The sequence below is a fragment of the Alligator sinensis genome, unplaced genomic scaffold, assembly GCF_000455745.1.
Source record: "Alligator sinensis unplaced genomic scaffold, ASM45574v1 scaffold572_1, whole genome shotgun sequence".
Taxonomy (NCBI): domain Eukaryota; kingdom Metazoa; phylum Chordata; order Crocodylia; family Alligatoridae; genus Alligator; species Alligator sinensis.
The window spans coordinates 261661-276274 of NW_005842288.1; the positions used below are offsets into that span (position 1 = coordinate 261661).

Consider the following 14614-nt stretch of genomic DNA (forward strand, 5'->3'; position numbering starts at 1 on the left):
CATGTCACTGGCACTTTAATTTGTGTTATTACATATTACCATGGCAATAATCTAATGTCACAAATGTGAGATAAGAAGATCACTCTAAATCCAGCAATAGCAGAAACAGGGTTGTGAGGGCAAAGGCACTTGTTGTAAATGCAAAGAGTATATAGAAAATAACTAGAAAATAAATTGTTTAAACATTGTCTCCCAGCCTTTATATGTTCCCCCTCTTATCTCCCAGTGAACCTTTCAGAAGCTTGGCAAAATGGAAAAGAAACAGGAAAATTATTACAAGTACCAGATTAATTTTTAAAGACCTCTTTAAAACAGTACAATTGAATATTTGTTTTCTTATATAAGTATCTTCCCTTCTGTTTTATGACTGAAGTCCCACAAAAAACATTCTCTCTTCTTTTGACTGTTCCATCAGATCTTTAATCTTGTTTGGTAGGCCTCTTTGTTTGCCTTTTTGATAAACTACTGTTCAGTTCAGCCCAGATGAGTGAAGTGCTGTCTGGGACAGTCACAAGTTACCCTGAAATAGAAATAGGAACCACTTGTTTAAACATCCTAAGGTCCCAAGTTTCTACAAGCCATCACAAAAAGGTTTTTTCTGTTTTTTTTTTAATGGGAGGGGAGTAAGGGGATTATAAGGAAGAATGTCTGCTTGAGCTGCTACAAGCACCATAAGATTTCGTTTTATTTTTTTCCATCAGCTTTTCCATTCCTTGAGGAACAATTTTCAGTATCTGAATCAAAGTGCATTATTCCAACATTTTTGTTTTGTTTTGTTTTATCTTAGCCTTTTCTCATGTTTTCATTTTAAAAGTGACAGATTTGGTAGAACCCTCAACTGTTTCCCATTATAAGGAGAGAGTTCACCAATGTGTCTTTCTGATGTTCCACATTACACATTTTGGAGTCTAAAGCAGAAACACATACTAAGTAGTTACAGTTGGCCTGATGTGTAAAGTCCTTATTTCTTTATCTTTCTGAGCTCCTCTGAACTACCCAAAAGGAAGGGGTGGGATTGGAGAGAAGATTCTGGGAAGGGATGAGCAGGTTGTGGTTACATACACAACTTTAAGCCAACAGGCCAAATTCTGCTGTCATTTACCTGAAGTGAGGCTGTTGAATTTGAATCCAAATGGCCTGTTTTAGGAAGCACAAAGATTTTCATATTTCATATCTGTTAGTGTAACCCCACATTTTAAGGTACAGTGAATTGAAAGGGAATATCAATACATCCAGTGATTAAGGAAGGCTTTATTAAATGTCTGCACTTTATCGTTTCCTGTATGTTTTTATGAATTAGTGGTGGTATTCAGTCATCCACAAGATTTACAGTTTCCTCTGGTTCAGTAATGTATGGTCCTTGTTTTCTTAATGGATTTGTAGTGTTAGTCCTGGTGGTGTACAGTACCACTTTGAACGAGGCCCACATTTTAAATCTTTCTTTGATTTATTTTTAGATGAGTTTAGAACAAATCCTAAACATATTGGATTCAGAATTCGCAAGTTATGTACAATAATGAGCTTTATTTTCAGTGCACTCGTCCTCCACTGGTTCTTTTTTGCACAAATGTGATCAGGTCTATAGATATGCATGTATTACAATTCCTCTGCCACTATAGCTACAGTGGCAGCACCCCCAAGAGGAGGCACAATGTATGGCAGCAGGAGGAGATTTTCTGCTCACACAGCTAAATAACTTTCCCAGACAAGATCAACTAAGTTGACATCTTTGGTCAGCATAGCTGTGTCTATACCATGGGATTTTCTGGCATAGCCATACCACCTAAGGGGTATAATTTTTGCCCCACACACACAACATAAATATGCTGGCAGAACACCCAACTTAAGCTAGGTCCTACCTCCTACCTCTTGCAAAAGGGAATACATGCATATCTAATACCTGTGAACATATTGTACTTTAGAGATTGCAAGCTCATCTTCCAACAGGCAACGAGTGGTTTGTTCCCATTATGGACATGGCCATGGATTCTTACAAGGTCTTCTGATTACATGAAAATATTGATGGATATCATGATAGAGATTTTTTTCTAGATTATCTGAGTCTCAAATTGCCTCTTGAAATGTCAGGATTTCTGGGCATGTAGAACTGCACATTCTTGCCATAGTTTTTCTTGTTCTTAACTTCAGTTGTTTCATGCATTCTTCTTTTCCCTTTGCTAATACTTCCTACTCTTGGTATTTCTCTATATATTATTATATGGCATACTTAAGGATATGCCTTGTGTCTTTGCTGTATTTTTTGCTTGTATCTTTATTTTATCAGCAGAATATTTTTGAAAAAGTATGATATGTAACAAGTTCATCCTAAACCCTTCTCTTTTCTCTCAATATGATATTTAGGTCTGTATTTTAACAAATTAAATTCATACATTATGGGATCTTTATAAGAAGTCAGACATAACTGCTCCTATTGATTCCTTTTGATAATTCTGTTTATAGAAGAAGTCCAAGGAGGATCATTCCATGATGGCTCACATTTGCAGGGAACAAATAAGACAAGCTAAAGCGGCAACCAAACTTAGATTAGCAATGGAATTCAAGGACAACAAGAAGTCTTTCTTTAGGTACATAGGGAACAGGAGGAAAACAAATGGGAATGTGGGGCCATTGCTCAACAACTCAGGACAGCTGGGTACCAGTACTCAGGAGAAAGCTGAACACCTGAATGACTACTTTGCCTCGGTCTTTCACCGGACCAAGGGGAAAACCACACCAGGTAGCATACAGGATGAGCATGGTAGGAATAATTGCCTTCCTACTATTGTCATAGAATTGGTGTATGACCAATTAAAAACATTAGATGTATACAAGTCAGCAGGACAGGATGATCTTCATCCGAGAGTGCTGAAGGAGCTGGCCAAAGTCATTGTGGAATCCCTGGCAAAACTCTTTCACAATTTGTGGTACTCTGAAGAAGTCCCTGAGGACTGGAAGAGAGCCAATGCTGTGCCCAAACACAAGAAGGGCAGGAGGGAGGACCCAGCTAACTATAGGCCAGTCAGCCTAACTTCCATCCTAGGAAAAATCTTAGAAAAGTTCATCAAGGAGTCTATCTGCGATAAGCCTGCAGAAGGTAAGATTCTGAATGACACCCAGCATGGCTTCATCATGGGCAGGTCTTGCCTTACCAACCTCATCTCTTTCTATGACCAGGTAACTCACCACCTGGACATGAGAGAGCAGGTTGACATTGCATACCTTGGCTTCCAAAAGGTGTGTGATCTAGTATCTCACAATGTCCTTGTGAGAAAATTGGAGGATTGTGGGCTTAACTCCAAGACAGTCAGGTGGGTGAGAAACCGGCTGCAGGGTAGGACCTAAAGCATGAACAACGCATGCCCCTGGTGGCCAGGGGGGCACAGCAGTGGCAGGAGCGCAGCAGCAGTGGTGGGAGTGGGGGGAGCACAGCGGCAGTAAGTGGGGGAGCTCCTGCAGACACCAACGGCACTGTTGGCAGGGAGAGGGGGCGGTGTGGCGAGCCCTGACCAAGGATCGGTGACCACCGCCGGCAGCATCAGCAGTGGCCAGCAGTGATTGAGGAGCACCCACCGATGCCAACGGCAGCGTCAGCAGTAGAGTGCTGAGCGGCGACCACTCGCAGGCGCCGCCAACAACGTTGGCAGCACCTTGTTGTAGGGGGTGCACCACCACACTCAGGGGATGCATGTGCACCCATATGCACCCCCTATGTGTCATCCTTGACCCAGAGAGTTGTAGTGAACAGATTTGTGTCATTCTGGTGAGTAGTGGGCAGCGGTGTCCTGCAGGGGTTGGTCCTCAGTCCAGTACTTTTCAACATCTTTATTAACAATTTGGATATGGGGGTAAAGAGCTCCCTGGCCAAGTTCACAGGCGACACCAAGTTATGGGGAAGTGTGGTCATGCTTGAAGATAGGCTACAGATACAGGCAGACCTAGACAGGCTGGCAAGTTGGCCAGATCGGAATCTGATGCAGGTCAACGTTGAAAAATGTGAAGTGTTCCATCTTGTAACAAGCAACCCCCAACACACCTACAGGCTTGGCAGCACCAAACTGACTAGCACCACAAATGAAAGGGACCTGGGGGTAATAATAGACCACAGTATGAACATGAGCCGGCAGTGTGATGCTGTAGCCAGCAGGGCAAATAATACTCTGGCATGCATCAATTGATGCATCTCCAACAAAACCAAGGAGGTGATTCTTCTGCTCTACTCAGCACTGGTGAGACCACAGCTGGAGCACTGCATCCAGTTCCGGGTACCACACTTTAACAAGGACGAAGACAAGCTTGAGAGAGTCCAAAGAAGGGCCACCCATATGATGCGAGTCTTAAAAGGCAAGCCATAGGAGGAAAGGCTGAGGGATCTGGGGACTCTTCAACCTGAGGAAAAGAAGGCTGAGAGATGACCTGGTAGCAGCTTACCACTACAGTAGGGGAGTACATCAAGGGCTCGGTGAGCAACTGTTCACTAGGGCACCTGAGGGGAAAATCAGGAGTAATGGCCACAAACTCCTGGAAGATTGATTCAGGCTCAACATCAGGAAAAAATTCTTCACAGTTTGGGTGTCCAAACTGTGGAATAAGCTCCCTCCAGAGGTGGTGCAAACACCTACCCTGGAAATCATCAGGAGAAGACTGGACGGTCACTTTGCTGGGGTCACCTGACCCCAATTGCCTTTCTTGCCTGGTGCAGGGGGCTGGACCCAATGATCTTCCAAGTTCCCTTCCAGCCTTATGACCTATGAATCTATGAAAACACCAGTAAACTAAACATGCAAAGTAGGCAGCATTTGACCCAGGACAGATTTAAAAGAATGTGAGAAATTTTCAGTGGATAAATCTTCCATTAAAGACATGCAAGTGGTAGAGAGTTTATCACTGAGTTCTCTTAAGTACATAGGTACTTTTCAGTTTCTAAAAATGGCTTTTGTATCTATATGCTAAGGTATACAATTTTCTGTATAATGGTAAGCCTTGACTTTCTGTTTCTTAAAGCAAGTCAGTGTAACCCCCATAAGAGGATTACATAAGAGTTTAGGAAGGCTGAAGGTGTCTCGTTTAGAACATTACTTGCATACATGGATCTGCAAACATTAAGGACATTCTTACACATGCTCCAGGAAGTGTGTGGGGAGTGCTTTAATTAGTAAGCCACACTAATTAAAAGCACCCGAACATCATGTATATCAGCATCCCCACGCTGAAAAATGGCGTGGAGTGCTTTGAACTAAAGCTCGTCGAACAAGCTTTAGTTCAAAGCTCCCTGCCACCATTTTTCAGTGTGGGGATGCTGATACATGTCACGCTAGAGTCTGCCAGAGTGTGTTAATTTCCACTGTCCAGCAGACTCAATTAATCCATTACTGTAATTCATAGACTCAATTAATTGAGTCTGCTCTGACAGGCTGGATTTCCAGCACGTTGAAGCAGACTTCCCTGCATGTGTATAGGAACATTAATTCAGTGCAGGTTTACAACAGAAATTCATGCAACAACACACAGAATAGCCACAGTTAATAGCTCACAGTATGCTAGCATTTCTCTTAAATTTGATTATGTATGAGTTCTAAAGTTCCCATAACATATCCACACTTCCTTAAAAAAGAACTGCCCACTTATAAAATATTGATAAAGTATTAAAATGCATTTAAATCTGCCAGTGCAACAGGTTCTAATTAAATTCAAGATACAGTAAAACTACTTAGAGTAAAATAAGATACAAGTCCTGCTTTTTTAGCTTGTTTTTGTTTGTTTTGGTGTTTGGGGCCTGGGTAGAGGGAGCTGAAATTTATCCATGGTGCAAGGACCAGGAAAAGACCTTTACCCCAGTTGTGTTGTGCTCTGAGAATGTGTAGTGGTTGTGCATTTTCTGAATGATGGAGAAGGAGACTTGAAATTAACTTCACGCAGGCTAGTTCAGAGAGTTATTATGGGAACGGGCATGGAACAACCTTAGGAAAGAGTTACAAGATCCACATCTTTGTAGAAGTGATGGCTTCAACATCCCATTTAAGCACCACAGGGCGCAACTACACCACTGGTTAGTCCCATCAGATACAAGCAGTATCTGGCAGTTCAGTAAATTACTGCGCTTAAACACACGTGGAAATGGTGATGTCCGATTAGTTTAATCTGGCTCAAATTGAGTTGGAATATATTCAGTCACATTAGTTGCACATGTGGATGCGCCCACAGTAGGCTTGCAGACATTACTGTAATTCATAGACTGCAGCCCTGCATCCTGGTTTAGGGTAAGTGGCTTAACTTTTCTGCCATTTAGGAAATTAAATAGCTATATTATTGTATTAGCTGAAGCCCAGTCACTTCTTTTTCATGTAGGTCAATTGCTCAAACTTCATGGTGAAGTAGATTTTACTTTTAATGCACTGAATCTTAGAAAGTGTAATTCCAACTAGAGAGACACTATTTTGTGCAGAAAAGGATTTCATTATCATAAGACTTCATGCTAGTCAAAAAAAGAATGTACACCTGTTTTCAAGAGTCCATTAGCTTTGGGCCTTTTGTGTTTTGGATGCCAAACTTGAGCTATGCGTTGCTTAATTTTCAGGAATGCTGAGCACCCACAATTCCAATGGGAAATTTGGATCCTTAAAACTTTTGAAAGCTAGACTTGAAATGTCTCAGCTTGGGAATCCAGAATTGAAGGCCTCTTTTGAAAACGTGGCTTTTAGAAAGTATATTTGTTGACTTTTAGCTATTATTGTAATTTATTTTTATCACAGCAATACTTTGAGACTCCAATCAAGATTGAAGCTCCATTGAGACACAAGGGTATGACCCAATCACTACCAAAAAGACCTTAAAATTAAAATAGTTCTATAGTTGTTTTCAGAATACTACCTGCTGTTCTTAATATTAAAGCAAATAAAACACAATGGACATGATTCTCAAATCAGCATAGCTGCATTAAAGTCAATGAAGCTTTGCTGCACCACCTGAAGATCTGGACTTTTATATATACATTCACCTATCACTTTTTCTTTATGCTACAGTCTATGTTCTGAAACTATGTAAAAGACTAATTGTGACGATATTATTGTTTGCACTTTCTGTACCTTAATTAATTTCACCCAGACAATTGAATGGAATAGATGATTTTCTATTTTAGTCCCTCTTTTCTGTTTAGAAACAGATAAGATCCATCTACTGGAAACCCAGTGTGGTGAAGTGCTTTACAAATGATTGTATTCTATGGCTAATGGAAGGAGGGTGTCTATGCATTCTGCACCAGTGGATCTGACACAATGTGAGAACTATTTTTCTATATCACTTACATTATAGTCAAAAAGTGAAATGAACTCCATGTGGCAGCAGCCAAAGGAAAAAAAAGAAACACTTTCCAAAAGTTTCGGTTATCCCTTGAAGCTATATTACAACATATACTACTCTAATTGAATCAGTGTGAGAACCTTTCCTCCTCCATTTAAATCAGTACAAGTCTCTGTCCACTTTCCCCTTGAGACATGCACATTTGATACAAAGAAAATGCAAGGGACACCAACACCTTGGGAATGATATTAACATTTTGTTCAATAATTTAATTGCTAAAAATTATTCTTATTGCAGCCTCCCCATTGACCCCCTTCCTCCCTTCCCCCTCCCCTCCCCACATATATCATCAGAGTTTAGCTCTAGAGATGTACAGTCCCTGCTCCCCAAACATTTCTGTTAATAAGAGTTTAAGGCATTCTGCCTGACTAAAGACCGCTGGATATGGACCTAGGTGACCCAAAGGCAGCTATAAGTTTCTAATATTCTTGGTGAGAGGACCCTAGGAGCTTGAACAGTCATTAGGTGAGTTGGTGATGATGCTCACTTCATAGGTTTGTGGCCATTAAATCAATCAAATCAAATCAAACAGGCTTTTGCTTTAGGACAATAACTTGGCGTTCAGTCAAAAAAACAGAAAACATCAATGACTAAGAACAAACCAAGGAGTAGGAATAGGAACTGAGAAGCAAATCAATGGGGTATCATAAGGAATTCCGATATTCAGCATACAGAAAAGGTGACTGGATGTTCCACAGGATCAGTTGTGAACCTCTGATAGATGGGATTCTAATGGAACCTCAAGTTTCTAATGAGAAGCATTGTCTAATTTGCTGAAGGGAGGCATTTGGCCTTATCATCAACTCCCTATTTAATTTAATTAATTGCAGTCACTTGACCTGTATGTACTTCATTTTAACCTTTGTAAAATAGAGTCAATGAATGCTTAGCCCCTCACTAAGGTGCTATGTGGCCTAATTAAAGCTTACAAAGCTTTTTGAGAACCTCAAATGAAAGTTTATCTATGTATTTTTAAAGTGTCTATATTATTATTAGGTAATATAAAATTAAGGTACAGTTTAGAAAGCAAAAGGGAACTGATATCCAAACATCCATCTGTTAGGTAAGTTTCCACATATACAAAGCAATATGCTGTTCACAAAAACATATGGCTCTTGTATTAAATACATGGGATCAAGCTGGATTATGAAGACTTTGAAAAGGCCTTGGTTTAAAAGTACACTGGTCTCTGAAATGTCTAGGTAAATTTAGTGAAACAATTAAAACCAGATACATTGTCAGGATGCATGGACCAGTGTTAGACTTAATACACTGTGAAAGAACTGAGTGCTTGGGGATGAGAGAGAAAAACTCCATCAAGAGGAAAGCACAGGATATGGGCAGAGAGAGAAAGTGCTAAATTAAAGGATCCAAGACACCAGAAATGGGAACAGGGGGGAAGGAGAGGGCTGCAAGAAAGAAAAAGAGAAGAGGAGAAGGAGAGGGAAAAGTAGTACAGGTGAGAAATAAGGTGGAGAAGAGAAGTGCGAATCTAACAACAATCATATTTTGCTGCTTTTTTCAGAAAATTTGACTTGAGGATCTTAAAGGAATCTGCTGAGCTGACTTGTAACCCCATGATCTATCTAGGAAGGCCTTGTTTCTTCTGCCTGGAAAAAGGGATCCAATTACTTCTACAGTACCATTCCTCATTGTCCATGAAGCAACAAGGGACATGCAGCAACAGGGACATAAACTGAACAGGTAGCAGAATGTGTCATTCTCCTCTCATTCATTCTATTAAAAGGTAACATATGACAAACACAACAAGCCACATCTTCCTTATCCAGCCAAACATTACAAAACCAGCATTTAACAAAAAGCCTTAACATAATGGAGTTTCAAATATATACACAGAACCTATTAACTAATAATGTTTGATTAGTCTTTGAAGTGCTGTATGGTGTCATATGGAACTATGAATCACTCTGGAGAGCTCACCACTCAGACCTGTCTGGAAGTAAGTCTGTTAGTTCTGTTGTGTTATGTCCTTGGGCTCAGTGGTCTCCGTGATTATTGCTTTCTCTGATGCATAGGCAAAATTAGTGCCTTTTATCTCTCTGCCTTCTGTGAGCTAGAGAGTATGTTGCCTATTAATTTTTTTGTAGTTCATGTCCATCTTGGGTAATAAACTCATGACTGTAGGAGTACTTTCTGCAATACCACTGTTGATTGTAATCATTTTTTTCCATCATTGGTAGGCATAGCATAATTTTCATGAAGTGGTGGCAGCTTGTGGATCCCTATGTATGTATGTGTGTGTGTGTGTATGTATATCTATATATATCTATATATAGATATATATAGATATACATACACATACACACACACATATATACATATATATATATATATGCCCGGCAGCTGAGACAACTCTCTTAGGCATGTGGAGATTGGAACCGGTCCAGATCTTCATGTTGCTGGCATGCAGCATCCTGCCCAGCCAGGACAGTTCTCCTTGCTCCCTGTGGTCCTCTGCTGCCTAGTCTGACTGGGAGCAAGTTGTTCCTGGTCAGCATTTGCACACACAGTACGGTGCATGAATACACCATTTTTCTACTACTGTATCTACAGGTACTAGAAAATGGCACATTAGACTAATACACTGCGATGTATAGTAATTGGTGTGCACTTGTAGACGGTGACACTTTACTGCACATTAAAGTAAAGTCTAATGCACAGTAAAGCATCTCATGCAGACACACTCAGTGAGTATAAGCTCACCACTAGAAGTCCTAAATTCCACCCATTCACCTGCTACTGCCTGTGGCTTTTCTACCAGTACTAATGCCATGGTTTCTGACACCAATTTGCCTTGTGCATGCTTCCAAACTTCATATTAATAATGTTCCATTCATGTTCAGGCTGATTGCCTAATCCTCTTCTGCTGCAATGTTATCCAATGATCCTTTGAATAATTCTTCTGCTGTGATGATTCTATTGTCATCTTTTTTTTCTACACTGAGTACACTCTTGATGCTTGCAAACTCTCACAAAAATATTCAATTTATTGCACCTCATTTACCTTTTTTCAAACACCAAGCATTATTGTGTCATTATTTTGTTTGCCACTGTGTTTGCAGCCCCCTGTGCCATTTTTGTGGACTTTGACTCTGAACTTCACATGTCTTCTTGCCTCAGGTCTTTTTCTTGTAGTATTTTGGATTCAATGTGATGGCCACAGTGTCAGAGTGCTGCCTACCCTCTATAAGCTTCAGTCTGGACTGAGTGACTTTAAGACTTTTAAGCTTGGAAAATTCAAACTGCTTTGTCAAAGGTTTACTCTGGATCTGCCAGTATTTTGGGTTTCTCACTGAATGCATTGTCCCAGATCCCAGTCAAAATTAAGTAATTTCAGTTGCAAGATTGGTTCTTTAGCCTTAGATGAAACACAAGCTCTTCTATGCTTTTCACATTCTTCATTTGTACTTTTAAAAAACATCTCTAGCACTGGATGTTAGTTAGCAGCATATTTGCCTGTCAGAAACTGGACTGCCCAGGCAGGTGCATATTCAAATTAATGAATAGTCATACAGTGAGGATACAGTATCTGCTCTTTTGCTTTTCAAGTTTTTTTTTTTGACTTGATGGTCTGGTTATGGAGGGCATCTGGGATTTTCCAGGTAGGTTGCACGTGGCTCATAGGAATTAGATGCTGTTGTAGTGTTAGATGCTGCTCAACATAAAGGCATCAGAATCCTTATTAAGGAACTGTAACAGGGAACCATAACCCTGTTACTAAGAGAAAGGGTGGCCCCTTTAAGTCCAGAACCTTCCAGTCGTGGCCGGCTGGTCAAGTAGGGGTTAAGGCTCAAGCACTGCCAGCCGGTCAGGTGACAAAAAGAGGAAGGCCAGGACCCTACAAATGGTGAGTGGAGAAAGCCAGAGGGGCAGCAGGGAGGTGGACTCCCAATGACTACGGTGCTGCAGCTGCAGTCTCTGTCAGAAGACTACACCATGCCTGGAGCCATCCTCACGATCATCTAAAGTAAGCAGGCATGTTGCCTCCCTTGTTTAATATTAACATCTGTGGTTTGGGTGAGGCTATCTGGGGAAGGAGGAGGCCTCATTGTGGGCCCACTGCAGTGTGGGGACCCCAGTGCCAGAGAGGGCCCAGTATTCAGAGGTAAGTAGACCCCAGCACCACAGAGGGGCAGGAGCCTGAGTGAGGGGTTTTTATGAGAGTTAGAGCCTGGGAGTCAAACCCTGATTAGTGGGTTGTTTTTTGTTGACTGACAGGCCTAGAAAGAGAGAAAAAAAGGAGTAGGCCCACAGTGGCCTAAACCCCAACATAAAGAGGAATTTACAAATACCATCTGCAAGGCTTGGGCTGCAGTGTAGGGGAGGAATGGAGCTGCAGATAGTGGCCCCTGGCATCAGGGCAAGAAATGGGCAGCCTGCTGCTTAATTACATCATTAACTAATTACCAACAAGGCATGGCAGGAAAGAAGGTGCCAGTTGGCCCATAACAGGTGAGTGGGGTCACCAGTAGACAGACCCTGAAGAGGCCCCCCCCCCCCCCCCCTTTTTACAGGAAGAATGGGGAAAAGAAAAACATACCTGTTTAAACTTTGTTTCCCTGCACTTGCAAATCATTTACATATTTTAAACATGATCATTTGGAATTGTCTATCATGCATGAATAGCTCAGCTGGTCTGCGGTACTGACTGAATAAATTTGGGATTTCTTTTCTGATATTCCATATAAAAAGTTAGCCTAAATTTTTGCCATTTTCCTTCAAGCTCCACTACACTTTTCACAGTTTCCTGGTTTCATTATACTGTAAGACAAGGATCAGAACTCTGAATGTTTAAAATGCAACAATGTCTTATTGTCTTATTACTCTTGGAAAGGGGAATGGGAGAGGAAAAACCTCCCATACAGCTATAAACAAAACAGAAGGAAGTGAGTTCACTGTCCATTAAAAAGTACAGTGCTCCCATGAAGTGGACTTTAGTCCAGTTAAAGGGAAATACACCATTGCTGTAATAGAGATATACATATCTGTACAGTGAAAATCAGGAGTTGCCCTTCTTAACACAATGAAATTATTTCAGATTTACTAGAGTAGCATATGACCATAGACTTCAATGTTTGAAATCCAAAGCCAGATGTATATTGATTTCAGTTATGCATGATCAGGGCCAAATATACATTGAGAAAGAATATCTTGATCCAGTACTTCTCAAATACTGATGAACTGGGAAGAAGTTGATCAACAGATAAAAATAAACTCCTCCTTTTCCATTAATGTCAATTGTCAGGGCAGCATTCAAAAAGTCTTACCTCTTTTAGCCCTGGGTTCTTTTCTCCCCACATTTTCTAGCCCTTCATCCCATCACAATCCCCTTTCCCTTCCCTTCCATTACTTAGGTTACAACTTTACCATTTACCATCTTTACTACTTCCCTGTCTTTTCCCTAGTTACTCTGACAAACTGGAGTCCCTGCCTATGAGAGGAGGTAATCCATGAGCCAGAAAAGTGCTATAACTGGTGGGACAGGTAAAAGTATGCATAATGTGATCAGTGTATTTGACTTTTAGAGTTATCAATGAAAAAAGAAAGTGTATATAATGTCACAAATGCTTTTTGTAGATTGTGCTTAATAGCCATCCCATTTCATGAATGGTGAAACCTGAATTCAGTCAATTATTTAATCATTTATAAGATTTACTTTTTTCTTTTTACTAAAACAAAAATATGATTCAGAATCTTTCTTTTATTCCCTTCCTCCAGAAGGTGGCAAAAGTTAGCTGGGATTAGCATGGCTGAGTGGAGAAACATGCTGTTAAACTGTTCATGCTGTGACAGAGATTTGGACTGGTCAAAAGTCCATTTAAATCACTGGGAGTTTGGATTATGTACTTACGGCACATCCTGCTAGACAACTTGTAAAAAGTCCTTTTTATTCCTAGCAGGAAGGTGAAATACAGTATCTGAGAAAGCAGCAGTGCCTGACTTTTTGCAGGATGAATTTTGTATTGCTCAGATTGAAAATTTCCCCTTTAGGGAAATTTCCCTTTAGGGAAATTTTCAATTAACAATTAATCAATTGTTAATGGAGAAGAAGTTCAGAGTTAGTAATGCAGACGTGAAGTTACAAATTTTTGCTTGTCATAATGTGAGAGAGAGAAAATCTGAAACAATATGAATGCTTATAATATTTGAGCATTATAATAGATAATACAGAGGAAAATCTCTTGAACCTCACATCTGGGACACCAAGTCAGAGGCTACTTCCCAATTAGTATAAAGTACACCGTGGCTAAGCAAGAATAAGTAAGAACTTGCAGTCATATATTGGGACCTGATTTCAAAAAGAAGTACTACCTATATATACTAAGAAAATTGTACAAGATACAAGTTTGACAACTAGGAAGTTTTATCCAGCCCAACATGGAACACTGGGCAAAACAAGGAAAATATTATTAATGAAATTAGAAGAGACATAAGATAACTTTTCTTTCTGTTATATTCAGTTTATAGTGTTCTTATTTTTAGCTCTCATGACAGTTTATAATTTTACCATTAGGAAAATGTGAGAGTACTTGAGTAAAGTGATATGCTTGAATCCAAAGGCTCACTGCCAGAAGAGATGTAGAACTGAGAACTGTTCATTTAAAGAGATTCTGTCTAGACTTTTCAGCCTATATATGAGGTGTGTTCAAAATGAAGTTCTAACTTCAACAATTCAAAATATTTTGCCTTCCAAACTGACTGGAGCTGCATCCCTGTTATAGAATTATTTAAACATTAGGTTTTCTAGCAAGAATTTGGTTGACAGATAACATGAAAAGGTGGGGCATATAAAAAGTGGAAACGGGGAGAGATTACTAAAGAGGAGTATACCTCCTCTGCTCGCGCTTGTAGGCAAGCAGTTAGACAGGCCAAAGCTACCATGGAGCTGAGGATGGCATCCCAAGTTAAGGATAACAAAAAATTGTTCTTTAGATACATAGGGAGTAAAAGGAAGGCCCAGGGTGGAATAGGACCTCTACTAAATGGGTAGAAGCAACTGGTGACGGACAGGGGGGACAAGGCTGAACTCCTCAATGAGTTCTTTGCCTCAGCGTTCCTAAGCAAGGGGCAAGACAAGGCTCTCACTAGGATTGTAGAGAGGCAGCAGCAGGACGCCAGACTACCAAGCGTAGACCCTGAGATGGTACAGAGGCACTTGGAGGAACTGGATGCGTTTAAGTCGGCAGGCCCGGATGAGCTCCATCCAAGGGTACTGAAGGCACTGGCTGATGTCATT

The 14614-nt window shown here is 40.6% G+C and overlaps 1 long non-coding RNA gene across 1 annotated transcript in view; it reads right to left on the reverse strand.

The window, feature by feature from the left end:
- Positions 1 to 287: 287 nt before the first annotated feature.
- LOC112551000 overlaps positions 288 to 14614 on the reverse strand; it is a 40243-nt gene continuing 25916 nt past the window's right edge. The window contains exon 2 of the long non-coding RNA XR_003095106.1: positions 288 to 520. This is a non-coding gene — a long non-coding RNA (uncharacterized LOC112551000). The remainder of the gene's footprint in view (positions 521 to 14614) is intronic.